A 14,098-nucleotide genomic window follows, 5' to 3' on the forward strand; every position below is an offset into this window, starting at 1 on the left:
GTGGTAGTGTTGGGCTGAATCAAAGTCCTGCACCACCTGGTAGCTCTGTCTATAGAACCATGGATGAAACAAAGTCCTGCACCACCCGGTAGCTCTGTCTATGGAGAACCATGGATGAAACAAAGTCCTGCACCACTATAGAACCGGTAGCTCTGTCTATAGAACCATGGATGAAACAAAGTCCTGCACCACCCATGGATGGTAGCTCTGTCTATAGAACCATGGATGAAACAAAGTCCTGCACCACCCGGTAGCTCTGTCTACAGAACCATGGATGAAACAAAGTCCTGCACCACCCGGTAGCTCTGTCTATAGAACCATGGATGAAACAAAGTCCTGCACCACCCGGTAGCTCTGTCTATAGAACCATGGATGAAACAAAGTCCTGCACCACCCGGTAGCTCTGTCTATAGAACCATGGATGAAACAAAGTCCTGCACCACCCGGTAGCTCTGTCTATAGAACCATGGATGAAACAAAGTCCTGCACCACCCGGTAGCTCTGTCTATAGAACCATGGATGAAACAAAGTCCTGCACCACCCGGTAGCTCTGTCTATAGAACCATGGATGAAACAAAGTCCTGCACCACCTGGTAGCTCTGTCTAGAACCATGGATGAAACAAAGTCCTGCACCACCCGGTAGCTCTGTCTATAGAACCATGGATGAAACAAAGTCCTGCACCACCGGTAGCTCTGTCTATAGAACCATGGATGAAACAAAGTCCTGCACCACCCGGTAGCTCTGTCTATAGAACCATGGATGAAACAAAGTCCTGCACCACCCGGTAGCTCTGTCTATAGAACCATGGATGAAACAAAGTCCTGCACCACCCGGTAGCTCTGTCTATAGAACCATGGATGAAACAAAGTCCTGCACCACCTGGTAGCTCTGTCTATAGAACCATGGATGAAACAAAGTACAGAACCTGCACCACCAGGTAGCTCTGTCTATAGAACCATGGATGAAACAAAGTCCTGCACCACCCGGTAGCTCTGTCTATAGAACCATGGATGAAACAAAGTATAGAACCTGCACCACCAGGTAGCTCTGTCTATAGAACCATGGATGAAACAAAGTCCTGCACCACCAGGTAGCTCTGTCTATAGAACCATGGATGAAACAAAGTCCTGCACCACCAGGTAGCTCTGTCTATAGAACCATGGATGAAACAAAGTCCTGCACCACCCGGTAGCTCTGTCTATAGAACCATGGATGAAACAAACAAAGCTCTGTATAGAACCATGGATGAAACACCACCCCGGTAGCTCTGTCTATAGAACCATGGATGAAACAAAGTCCTGCACCACCGGTAGCTCTGTCTATAGAACCATGGATGAAACAAAGTCCTGCACCACCCGGTAGCTCTGTCTATAGAACCATGGATGAAACAAAGTCCTGCACCAAGCTCTGTCTATAGAACCATGGATGAAACAAAGTCCTGCATCCGGTAGCTCTGTCTATAGAACCATGGATGAAACAAAGTCCTGCACCACCCGGTAGCTCTGTCTATAGAACCATGGATGAAACAAAGTCCTGCACTGTCATAGAACCATGGATAGCTCTGTCTATAGAACCATGGATGAAACAAAGTCCTGCACCACCCGGTAGCTCTGTCTATAGAACCATGGATGAAACAAAGTCCTGCACCACCCGGTAGCTCTGTCTATAGAACCATGGATGAAACAAAGTCCTGCACCACCCGGTAGCTCTGTCTATAGAACCATGGATGAAACAAAGTCCTGCACCACCCGGTAGCTCTGTCTATAGAACCATGGATGAAACAAAGTCCTGCACCACCCGGTAGCTCTGTCTATAGAACCATGGATGAAACAAACCTGCACCACCCGGTAGCTCTGTCTATAGAACCATGGATGAAACAAAGTCCTGCACCACCCTGGTAGCTCTGTCTAATGAAACAAAGTCCTGCACCACCCGGTAGCTCTGTCTATAGAACCATGGATATAAACTAGGCAGACAGATATACATTCGGTACCACAAGCCCTACAGACATATCCTGTATTGACTTCTAGTATATTGTAATACTGTGGTGGTGAGTGGTTATCACAGTAAACTGTCTGTAGAAGAGCTGAGAACCAGATATCCTGTACCTACTTCTACAGCTACCCATCATGGTCATGGGAGAATGACAGGGTTGAACTAGTGGTACTAACCTAATTCTACCTAGTGAGGGAGAACTGAAGATGGAGAGGGAGCTGTTTAGGGAAGGAATGCCACATTCTCCTGTTACACCACCCCACTGTCTATAGCAGTGACAGGGGAGAGACCAGGATGAGAGAGGGAGAAAGAGAGGGGGAGATGAGAGAGAGGGGGAGAGAGAGAGAGAGAGAGAGAGAGAGAGAGAGAGAGAGAGAGAGAGAGAGAAGAGAGAGAGAGAGCTGAGGGGAAGGAAGAGTTACAAGCAGTGACAGGGGAAGAGAGGATGAGAGAGGGAGAAAGAGAGAGAGAGAGAGAGAGAGAAGAGAGAGAGAAAGAGAGAGAGAGAGTGAGAAAGAGAAAGAGAGTGAGAAGAGAAAGAGAGTGAGAAAGAGAGAGAGAGAGTGAGAAAGAGAGTGAGAAGAGAAAGAGAGAGAGAGAGAAAGAGAGTAAGAAAGAGAGAGAAATCAATGACACCACTGTATCTATATTGATCCATCGATTGATTCATCTTAACTATATTACAGACCTGTATATCTTCTAAGACTTATTTCCAGAAAAAGACGAATCGCTCTGTGGGAATTGAAACAATATGGCATAGTGTGTTTGTGTGTTTGGTCTCAGGTGTCTATTGCAAGGATTGGAGGCAAGGATAGGAGGCAAGGATAGGAGGCAGGGATAGGAGGCAAGGATAGGAGGCAAGGATAGGAGGCAAGGATAGGAGGCAAGGATTGGAGGCAAGGATAGGAGGCAAGGATTGGAGGCAAGGATAGGAGGCAAGGATTGGAGGCAAGGATAGGAGGCAAGGATTGGAGGCAAGGATAGGAGGCAAGGATAGGAGGCAAGGATAGGAGGCAAGGATAGGAGGCAAGGATTGGAGGCAAGGATAGGAGGCAAGGATAGGAGGCAAGGATTGGAGGCAAGGATAGGAGGCAAGGATAGGAGGCAAGGATAGGAGGCAAGGATAGGAGGCAAGGATAGGAGGCAAGGATAGGAGGCAAGGATAGGAGGCAGGATAGGAGGCAAGGATAGGAGGCAAGGATAGGAGGCAAGGATAGGAGGCAAGGATAGGAGGCAAGGATAGGAGGCAAGGATAGGAGGCAGGGAAGGAGGCAGGGATAGGAGGCAAGGATAGGAGGCAAGGATAGGAGGCAAAGACAGGAGGCAAGGATAGGAGGCAAAGATAGGAGGCAAGGATAGGAGGCAGGGAAGGAGGCAGGGATAGGAGGCAAGGATAGGAGGCAAAGATAGGAGGCAAGGATAGGAGGCAAAGATAGGAGGCAAGGATAGGAGGCAGGGATAGGAGGCAAGGATAGGAGGCTAGGATAGGAGGCAGGGAAGGAGGCAGGGATAGGAGGCAAGGATAGGAGGCAAGGATAGGAGGCAAGGATAGGAGGCAGGGAAGGAGGCAGGGATAGGAGGCAAGGATAGGAGGCAAGGATAGGAGGCAAAGATAGGAGGCAAGGATAGGAGGCAAAGATAGGAGGCAAGGATAGGAGGCAGGGAAGGAGGCAGGGATAGGAGGCAAGGATAGGAGGCAAGGATAGGAGGCAAGGATAGGAGGCAAGGATAGGAGGCAAGGATAGGAGGCAAGGATAGGAGGCAGGGAAGGAGGCAGGGATAGGAGGCAAGGATAGGAGGCAAGGATAGGAGGCAAGGATAGGAGGCAGGGAAGGAGGCAGGGATAGGAGGCAAGGATAGGAGGCAAGGATAGGAGGCAGGGAAGGAGGCAGGGATTGGAGGCAAGGATAGGAGGCAAGGATAGGAGGCAAGGATAGGAGGCAGGGAAGGAGGCAGGGATTGGAGGCAAGGATAGGAGGCAAGGATAGGAGGCAGGGATAGGAGGCAAGGATAGGAGGCAGGGATAGGTGACAAGGATAGGAGGCAGGGAAGGAGGCAGGGAAGGAGGCAAGGATAGGAGGCAAGGATAGGAGGCAAGGATAGGAGGCAAGGATAGGTGACAAGGATAGGAGGCAGGGAAGGAGGCAGGGAAGGAGGCTACTGTAATACACACCAAGCAGTCTCACAGCATGAGCATCTGTCAGAATACACACATCTGCTGTAGGCTCTGACAGTAAATACATTGTCATCCGTCAGGCCCTATCTGTGTCTCTCTCCTCGTAAATCAATGTGTGTTTGGACAAGTAGGACAGAGTAAACAGCTCCTGTGTTCAGTATCATGTTCAGGCATCAGGGAAGGAAGTGTTTGTATGTGTGTGTGTGTTTTTGTGCGTGTGTGTGTGTCTCTGTGTGTTCATGCCTCACTGTCTTCCTGCCTGTGTGTATAGGCGTTTGTGTGTTTGCGTTTGTGTGTGTGTGTCTGTGTGTTCATGCCTCCCTGTCTGCCTGCCTGTGTGTATAGGCGTGTGTGTGTGTGTGTGTATGGTGCTGGGGGAGCTTGTTTAGCTGAGCCCAGTGAAAGTGAAGCCCATGACAGAATGTCTGGCTGTGTGTCTATGCCCAGCCAGCCAGAGGAGCCAGACCGTCTGCTAGTCGCCAGCCTGCTTTACAACTGCTGAGAACATCCCATCCCCTAGGGGAGGAGAGGAGGGAGAGGGAAAGAGAGAGAATGAGGGAGGGAAAGAGAGAGAGGGAGGGAGAGAGGAAGAGAGTGAGGGAGGGAAAGAGAGAGAGGGAGGGAGGGAAAAGTAGAGAGGGAGGAAAGGAGAGAGGGAGAGAGAGAGGGGGAGGGGCGCACTGCACCTTATCTCTGTCTCTGTCTCTCTGTGTCTGTCTGTCTGTCTGTCTGTCTGTCTGTCTCTCTCTCTCTCTCTCTCTCTCTCTCACTTGCAAAAGCAAGTGAAGTAGATAATGTACAAAAGTGGAATAAACAATAAAAATGAACAGTAAACATTACACTCACAGAAGTTCCAAAAGAATAAAGACATTACAAATGTCATGTTATGTATATACACAGTGTTGTAACGATGTACAAATGGTTAAGGGTACACAAGGGAAAATAAATATGGATTGTATTTACAATGGTGTTTGTTCTTCACTGATTACCCTTTTCTTGTGACAGGTCACACATCTTGCTGCTGTGATGACACACTGTGGTATTTCACCCAGTAGATATGGGAGTTGATCAAAATTGGGTTTGTTTTCAATTTTTTTGTGGATCTGTGTAATCTGAGGGAAATATGTACAGTGGGGCAAAAAAATATTTAGTCAGCCACCAATTGTGCAAGTTCTCCCACTTAAAAAGATGAGAGAGGCCTGTAATTTTCATCATAGGTACACTTCAACTATGACAGACAAAATTAGGAAAAACAATCCAGAAAATCACATTGTAGGATTTTTAATGAATTTATTTGCAAATTATGGTGTGAATGGCAGAATCTGTGCAGAAGATCTAGGTGCTGCTGTAGGCCCCCGTTGGTTGTTGACAGAAGCACCAGATCATCAGAAAACAGTAGACATTTGACATCAGATTCTAGTGGGGGGAGGCCGGGTGCTGCAGACTTTTCTAGTGCCCGCGCCAATTCGTTGATGTTGAAGAGGGTGGGGCTTAAGCTGCATCCATGTCTCACCCCACAGCCCTGTGGGAAGAAAAGTGTGTGTGTTTTTACCTATTTTAACTGCACAATTGTTGTTTGTGTACATGGATTTTATAATGTCGTATGTTTTACCCCCAACACCACTTTCCAACTATTTGTATAGCAGACCCTCTTGCCAAATTGAGTTGAAGGGGTTTTTGAAGTTAACAAAGTCCGAGAAGACTTTGCTTTTGTTTTGTTTTGTTTGTTTGTCAATTAGGGTGTGCAGGGTGAATACGTGGTCTGTCATACAATAATTTGGTAAAAAGCCAATATGACATTTGCTCAGTACAATGTTTTCACTGAGGAAATGTACGAGTCTGCTGTTAATGAAAATGCAGAGGATTTCTCCAAGGTTACTGTTGACGCATATCCCACGGTAGTTATTGGGGTCAAATTTGTCTCCAGTTTTGTGGATTGGGGTGATCAGTCCTCAGTTGTAAATATCGGGGAAGATGCCAGAGCTGAGGATGTTAAAGAGTTTATGTGTAGCCAATTGGAATTTGTTGTCTGTATATTTGATCATTTCATTGAGGATACCATCAACCCCCAGGCCTTTTTGGGTTGGAGGGTTTTTATTTTGTCCTGTAGTTCATTCAAGGTAATTGGAGAATCCAGTGGGTTCTGGGAGTCTTTAATAGTTGATTCTAAGATTTTGTATTTGATCATGTATATGTTTTTGCTGTTAGTTTTTTATTATAGAGCCAAAAAGATTGGAGAAGTGGTTTACCCATACATCTCCATTTTGGATAGGTCATTATTTGTGTTATTGTTTGTTTAGTGTTTTCCAATTTCCCCAGAAGTGGTTAGAGTCTATGGATTCTTCAATTACATTGAGCTGATTTCTGATGTGCTGTTCCTTCTTTTCCTGCAGGTTTTCTGTCTCTATGTTTTTATCCTCAAGGACGGTGTTTGTGTCAGTATCTGTGTCAGTATCGGTGTCAGTATCTGTGTCAGTATCTGTGTCAGTATCTGTGTCATCTGTGTATCTGTGTCAGTGTCTGTGTCAGTATCTGTGTCAGTATCTGTGTCAGTATCTGTGTCAGTGTCTGTATCAGTATCTGTGTCAGTGTCTGTATCAGTATCTGTGTCAGTGTCTGTATCAGTATCTGTATCAGTGTTTGTGTCAGTATCTGTGTCAGTGTCAGTATGTCAGTATCTGTATCAGTATCTGTGTCAGTATGTGTGTCAGTATCTGTGTCAGTATCTGTGTCAGTATCTGTGTCAGTATCTGTGTCAGTATCTGTGTCAGTGTCTGTATCAGTATCTGTGTCAGTGTCTGTATCAGTATCTGTGTCAGTGTCTGTATCAGTATCTGTATCAGTGTGTGTATCAGTATCTGTGTCAGTATCTGTGTCAGTATCTGTGTCAGTGTCTGTATCAGTATCTGTGTCAGTGTCTGTATCAGTATCTGTGTCAGTATCTGTGTCAGTATCTGTGTCAGTATCTGTGTCAGTATCTGTGTCAGTATCTGTGTCAGTGTCTGTGTCAGTATCTGTGTCAGTGTCTGTATCAGTATCTGTGTCAGTATCGGTGTCAGTATCTGTGTCAGTATCTGTGTCAGTGTCTGTATCAGTATCTGTGTCAGTATCTGTGTCAGTGTCTGTATCAGTATCTGTGTCAGTATCTGTATCAGTATCTGTGTCAGTATCTGTATCAGTGTATGTGTCAGTATCTGTGTCAGTGTCTGTATCAGTATCTGTGTCAGTATCGGTGTCAGTATCTGTGTCAGTGTCTGTGTCAGTATCTGTATCAGTATCTGTGTCAGTATCTGTGTCAGTATCGGTGTCAGTATCTGTGTCAGTGTCTGTATCAGTATCTGTGTCAGTATCGGTGTCAGTATCTGTGTCAGTGTCTGTGTAAGTATCTGTATCAGTATCTGTGTCAGTATCTGTGTCAGTATCGGTGTCAGTATCTGTGTCAGTGTGTATCAGTATCTGTGTCAGTATCGGTGTCAGTATCTGTGTCAGTATCTGTATCAGTATCGGTGTCAGTATCTGTGTCAGTATCTGTGTCAGTGTGTATCAGTATCTGTGTCAGTATCGGTGTCAGTATCTGTGTCAGTATCTGTGTCAGTATCGGTGTCAGTATCTGTGTCAGTATCTGTGTCAGTATCGGTGTCAGTATCTGTGTCAGTATCGGTGTCAGTGTCTGTGTCAGTATCTGTATCAGTATCTGTGTCAGTATCTGTGTCAGTATCGGTGTCAGTATCTGTGTCAGTGTCTGTATCAGTATCTGTGTCAGTATCGGTGTCAGTATCTGTGCCAGTATCTGTATCAGTATCGGTGTCAGTATCTGTGTCAGTATCGGTGTCAGTATCTGTGTCAGTATCTGTGTCAGTATCGGTGTCAGTATCTGTGTCAGTATCTGTGTCAGTATCGGTGTCAGTATCTGTGTCAGTATCGGTGTCAGTATCTGTGTCAGTATCTGTGTCAGTATCTGTATCAGTATCGGTGTCAGTATCTGTGTCAGTATCGGTGTCAGTATCTGTGTCAGTATCTGTGTCAGTATCGGTGTCAGTATCTGTGTCAGTATCTGTGTCAGTATCGGTGTCAGTATCTGTGTCAGTATCGGTGTCAGTATCTGTGTCAGTATCTGTGTCAGTATCTGTGTCAGTATCGGTGTCAGTATCTGTGTCAGTATCTGTGTCAGTATCTGTGTCAGTATCTGTGTCAGTATCGGTGTCAGTATCTGTGTCAGTATCTGTGTCAGTATCTGTGTCAGTATCGGTGTCAGTATCTGTGTCAGTATCTGTGTCAGTATCTGTGTCAGTATCTGTGTCAGTATCGGTGTCAGTATCTGTGTCAGTATCTGTGTCAGTATCGGTGTCAGTATCTGTGTCAGTATCTGTATCAGTATCGGTGTCAGTATCTGTGTCAGTATCGGTGTCAGTATCTGTGTCAGTGTCTGTGTCAGTATCTGTGTCAGTGTCTGTATCAGTATCTGTGTCAGTATCGGTGTCAGTATCTGTGTCAGTATCTGTGTCAGTGTCTGTATCAGTATCTGTGTCAGTATCTGTGTCAGTGTCTGTATCAGTATCAGTGTCAGTATCTGTATCAGTATCTGTGTCAGTATCTGTATCAGTGTATGTGTCAGTATCTGTGTCAGTGTCTGTATCAGTATCTGTGTCAGTATCGGTGTCAGTATCTGTGTCAGTGTCTGTGTCAGTATCTGTATCAGTATCTGTGTCAGTATCTGTGTCAGTATCGGTGTCAGTATCTGTGTCAGTGTCTGTATCAGTATCTGTGTCAGTATCGGTGTCAGTATCTGTGTCAGTGTCTGTGTAAGTATCTGTATCAGTATCTGTGTCAGTATCTGTGTCAGTATCGGTGTCAGTATCTGTGTCAGTGTCTGTATCAGTATCTGTGTCAGTATCGGTGTCAGTATCTGTGTCAGTATCTGTATCAGTATCGGTGTCAGTATCTGTGTCAGTATCGGTGTCAGTATCTGTGTCAGTATCTGTGTCAGTATCGGTGTCAGTATCTGTGTCAGTATCTGTGTCAGTATCTGTGTCAGTATCTGTGTCAGTATCTGTGTCAGTATCGGTGTCAGTATCTGTGTCAGTATCGGTGTCAGTGTCTGTGTCAGTATCTGTATCAGTATCGGTGTCAGTATCTGTGTCAGTATCGGTGTCAGTATCTGTATCAGTATCTGTGTCAGTATCGGTGTCAGTATCTGTGCCAGTATCTGTATCAGTATCGGTGTCAGTATCTGTGTCAGTATCGGTGTCAGTATCTGTGTCAGTATCTGTGTCAGTATCGGTGTCAGTATCTGTGTCAGTATCTGTATCAGTATCGGTGTCAGTATCTGTGTCAGTATCGGTGTCAGTATCTGTGTCAGTATCTGTGTCAGTATCTGTATCAGTATCGGTGTCAGTATCTGTGTCAGTATCTGTGTCAGTATCTGTGTCAGTATCTGTGTCAGTATCGGTGTCAGTATCTGTGTCAGTATCTGTGTCAGTATCGGTGTCAGTATCTGTGTCAGTATCGGTGTCAGTATCTGTGTCAGTATCTGTGTCAGTATCTGTGTCAGTATCTGTGTCAGTATCTGTGTCAGTATCTGTGTCAGTATCGGTGTCAGTATCTGTGTCAGTATCTGTGTCAGTATCGGTGTCAGTATCTGTGTCAGTATCTGTGTCAGTATCTGTGTCAGTATCTGTGTCAGTATCGGTGTCAGTATCTGTGTCAGTATCTGTGTCAGTATCGGTGTCAGTATCTGTGTCAGTATCTGTGTCAGTATCGGTGTCAGTATCTGTGTCAGTATCGGTGTCAGTATCTGTGTCAGTATCTGTGTCAGTATCGGTGTCAGTATCTGTATCAGTATCTGTATCAGTATCTGTGTCAGTATCTGTGTCAGTATCTGTATCAGTATCTGTGTCAGTATCTGTGTCAGTATCTGTGTCAGTGTGTATGTCAGTATCTGTGTCAGTATCTGTGTCAGTGTGTATGTCAGTATCTGTATCAGTATCTGTGTCAGTATCTGTATCAGTATCTGTGTCAGTATCTGTGTCAGTATCTGTGTCAGTGTGTATGTCAGTATCTGTGTCAGTATCTGCGTCAGTATCTGTGTCAGTATCTGTGTCAGTGTGTATGTCAGTATCTGTGTCAGTATCTGCGTCAGTATCTGTGTCAGTATCTGTGTCAGTGTGTATGTCAGTATCTGTGTCAGTATCTGTGTCAGTGTGTATGTCAGTATCTGTATCAGTATCTGCGTCAGTATCTGTGTCAGTATCTGTGTCAGTGTGTATGTCAGTATCTGTGTCAGTATCTGTGTCAGTATCTGTGTCAGTGTGTATGTCAGTATCTGTGTCAGTATCTGTGTCAGTGTGTATGTCAGTATCTGTGTCAGTGTGTATGTCAGTATCTGTGTCAGTATCTGTGTCAGTGTGTATGTCAGTATCTGTATCAGTATCTGTGTCAGTATCTGTGTCAGTATCTGTGTCAGTGTGTATGTCAGTATCTGTGTCAGTATCTGTGTCAGTGTGTCTATCAGTATCTGTGTCAGTGTGTATGTCAGTATCTGTGTCAGTATCTGTGTCAGTGTGTATGTCAGTATCTGTGTCAGTATCTGTGTCAGTATCTGTGCCAGTATCTGTGTCAGTATCTGTGTCAGTATCTGTGTCAGTGTGTATGTCAGTATCTGTGTCAGTATCTGTGTCAGTATCTGTGTCAGTATCTGTGTCAGTGTGTATGTCAGTATCTGTGTCAGTGTCTGTGTCAGTGTGTATGTCAGTATCTGTGTCAGTATCTGTGTCAGTGTCTGTGTCAGTGTGTATGTCAGTATCTGTGTCAGTATCTGTGTCAGTATCTGTGTCAGTGTGTATCAGTATCTGTATCAGTATCTGTGTCAGTATCTGTGTCAGTATCTGTGTCAGTATCTGTGTCAGTATCTGTGTCAGTGTGTATGTCAGTGTGTGTGTCAGTATCTGTGTCAGTATCTGTGTCAGTATCTGTGTCAGTGTGTATGTCAGTATCTGTGTCAGTATCTGTGTCAGTGTGTATGTCAGTATCTGTGTCAGTATCTGTGTCAGTATCTGTGTCAGTATCTGTGCCAGTATCTGTGTCAGTATCTGTATCAATATCTGTGTCAGTATCTGTGTCAGTATCTGTGTCAGTGTGTGTGTGTCAGTGTGTGTGTGTGTGTATGTCAGTATCGGTGTCAGTATCTGTGTCAGTATCTGTGTCAGTATCGGTGTCAGTATCTGTGTCAGTATCTGTGTCAGTATCTGTGTCAGTATCTGTGTCAGTATCTGTGTCAGTGTGTGTGTGTCAGTGTGTGTGTGTGTGTGTATGTCAGTATCGGTGTCAGTATCTGTGTCAGTATCTGTGTCAGTATCGGTGTCAGTATCTGTGTCAGTATCTGTGTCAGTATCTGTGTCAGTATCTGTGTCAGTATCTGTGTCAGTGTGTGTGTGTCAGTGTGTGTGTGTCAGTGTGTCAGTGTCAGTGTGTGTGTCAGTGTGTGTGTGTCAGTGTGTGTGTGTGTGTGTGTGTGTGTGTGTGTGTGTGTGTGTGTGTGTGTGTGTGTGTGTGTGTGTGTGTGTGTGTGTGTGTGTGTATCAGTATCTGTGTCAGTGTGTGTGTGTCAGTCTGTGTGTGTGTGTATGTGTGAGCTTCTTTCCTGTTTGATACGTGACAAACAGAAGCACGTGGGTGAATTTACAGAGACAAACAAATGATAACTCACTCATAAGAAACCAATTAGTCCCAGACATTTGTCACAGTCAAAATTGCTTCATGTTTTCAAGATCAATCTGAGTCCGTCACTTAAAGGGACAGTCTGAAATTCTGGAAATTAAGCTGTTTTTCTACAGTCAGTGTGCTAACGCTAGTTAACTGTGGCTCCCAAAACTACCTCTAACTTCCTACATACTGGATGCAGAGACACACAAATGGTAACCATGGGTTCATCTGACTTTGGGGAAGTAGAAAAGGGTTTAATTGATCAAATCTCAAACTATCCGTTTAAGCTCCAAAGTAGGTGACTGTAACATCTATGAGCATTTTACTTTATTGTCCAAAGATCAATGGGTGTTTATTCAGTGGATGAATTATTATTATGAAATTTACCAATTTACCATGTGATTTCTATGCAATAGTGACCTGTATAATAACTAGGCCTACCAATGGCTAGACCACAGAGGTAGTATATACTGGAAACCGGGGGACACAAGGAGAAACACAGGAGGAACACACTACTCTTTTATATCAGTGTCACAACATTCCGTTGAGATTCCACAGAAATTCCACAGATTCTTTCAATACCCTGTCAACAGACAATCGTGTCTACTTGGATATTGTTACAAATACACAACCTAGCAACGTTGTTTTAGACACAATTTCACTACTATCTGACATGCAATGTGAAACATTACATAAATACAGCACTTGTTGGCCGCATGTTATTTGTATTTATTATGGATCCCCATTGGTTCCTGCCAAGGCAGCAGCTACTCTTCCTGGAGTTCATTATGGATCCCCATTGGTTCCTGCCAAGGCAGCAGCTACTCTTCCTGGAGTTCATTATGGATCCCCATTGGTTCCTGCCAAGGCAGCAGCTACTCTTCCTGGAGTTTATTATGGATCCCCATTAGTTCCTGCCAAGGCAGCAGCTACTCTTCCTGGTGTTTAAAATGGATCCCCATTAGTTCCTGCCAAGGCAGCAACTACTCTTCCTGGAGTTTATTATGGATCCCCATTGGTTCCTGCCAAGGCAGCAGCTACTCTTCCTGGTGTTTATTATGGATCCCCATTGGTTCCTGCCAAGGCAGCAACTTCTCTTCCTGGAGTTCATTATGGATCCCCATTGGTTCCTGCCAAGGCAGCAGCTACTCTTCCTGGAGTTTATTATGGATCCCCATTAGTTCCTGCCAAGGCAGCAGCTACTCTTCCTGGAGTTCATTATGGATCCCCATTGGTTCCTGCCAAGGCAGCAGCTACTCTTCCTGGAGTTCATTATGGATCCCCATTAGTTCCTGCCAAGGCAGCAGCTACTCTTCCTGGAGTTCATTATGGATCCCCATTAGTTCCTGCCAAGGCAGCAGCTACTCTTCCTGGAGTTTATTATGGATCCCCATTAGTTCCTGCCAAGGCAGCAGCTACTCTTCCTGGAGTTCATTATGGATCCCCATTAGTTCCTGCCAAGGCAGCAGCTACTCTTCCTGGAGTTTATTATGGATCCCCATTAGTTCCTGCCAAGGCAGCAGCTACTCTTCCTGGAGTTTATTATGGATCCCCATTAGTTCCTGCCAAGGCAGCAGCTACTCTTCCTGGAGTTTATTATGGATCCCCATTAGTTCCTGCCAAGGCAGCAGCTACTCTTCCTGGAGTTTATTATGGATCCCCATTAGTTCCTGCCAAGGCAGCAGCTACTCTTCCTGGAGTTTATTATGGATCCCCATTAGTTCCTGCCAAGGCAGCATCTACTCTGCCTGGAGTTTATTATGGATCCCCATTAGTTCCTGCCAAGGCAGCAGCTACTCTTCCTGGAGTTTATTATGGATTCGCATTAGTTCCTGCCAAGGCAGCAGCTACTTTTCCTGGAGTTTATTATGGATCCCAATTAGTTCCTGCCAAGGCAGCAACTACTCTTCCTGGAGTTTATTATGGATCCTCATTAGTTCCTGCCAAGGCAGCAGCTACTCTTCCTGGTGTTTATTATGGGTCCCCATTAGTTCCTGCCAAGGCAGCAGCTACTCTTCCTGGTGTTTATTATGGATCCCCATTAGTTCCTGCCAAGGCCGCAGCTACTGTTCCTGGGGTTTATTATAGATCCCCATTAGTTCCTGCCAAGGCAGCAGCTACTCTTCCTGGTGTTTATTATGGATCCCCATTAGTTCCTGCCAAGGCAGCAGCTACTCTTCCTGGTGTTTATTATGGATCCCCATTAGTTCCTGCCAAGGCAGCA

General features: G+C 45.2%; 1 long non-coding RNA gene across 1 annotated transcript; it reads right to left on the bottom strand.

Moving 5' to 3' along the window:
* Nucleotides 1-206: 206 nt before the first annotated feature.
* Nucleotides 207-1,800, bottom strand: LOC127924709 (uncharacterized). Its single transcript, XR_008118678.1, has 3 exons — nt 1,604-1,800; nt 735-881; nt 207-590 (listed from the first exon to the last, which is right to left on the bottom strand). It is a non-coding gene; the product is annotated as an uncharacterized LOC127924709 (long non-coding RNA).
* Between the last annotated feature and the right edge of the window lie 12,298 nt (nt 1,801-14,098).

This window comes from Oncorhynchus keta, unplaced genomic scaffold (assembly GCF_023373465.1).
Source record: "Oncorhynchus keta strain PuntledgeMale-10-30-2019 unplaced genomic scaffold, Oket_V2 Un_contig_4470_pilon_pilon, whole genome shotgun sequence".
Classification (NCBI taxonomy): domain Eukaryota; kingdom Metazoa; phylum Chordata; class Actinopteri; order Salmoniformes; family Salmonidae; genus Oncorhynchus; species Oncorhynchus keta.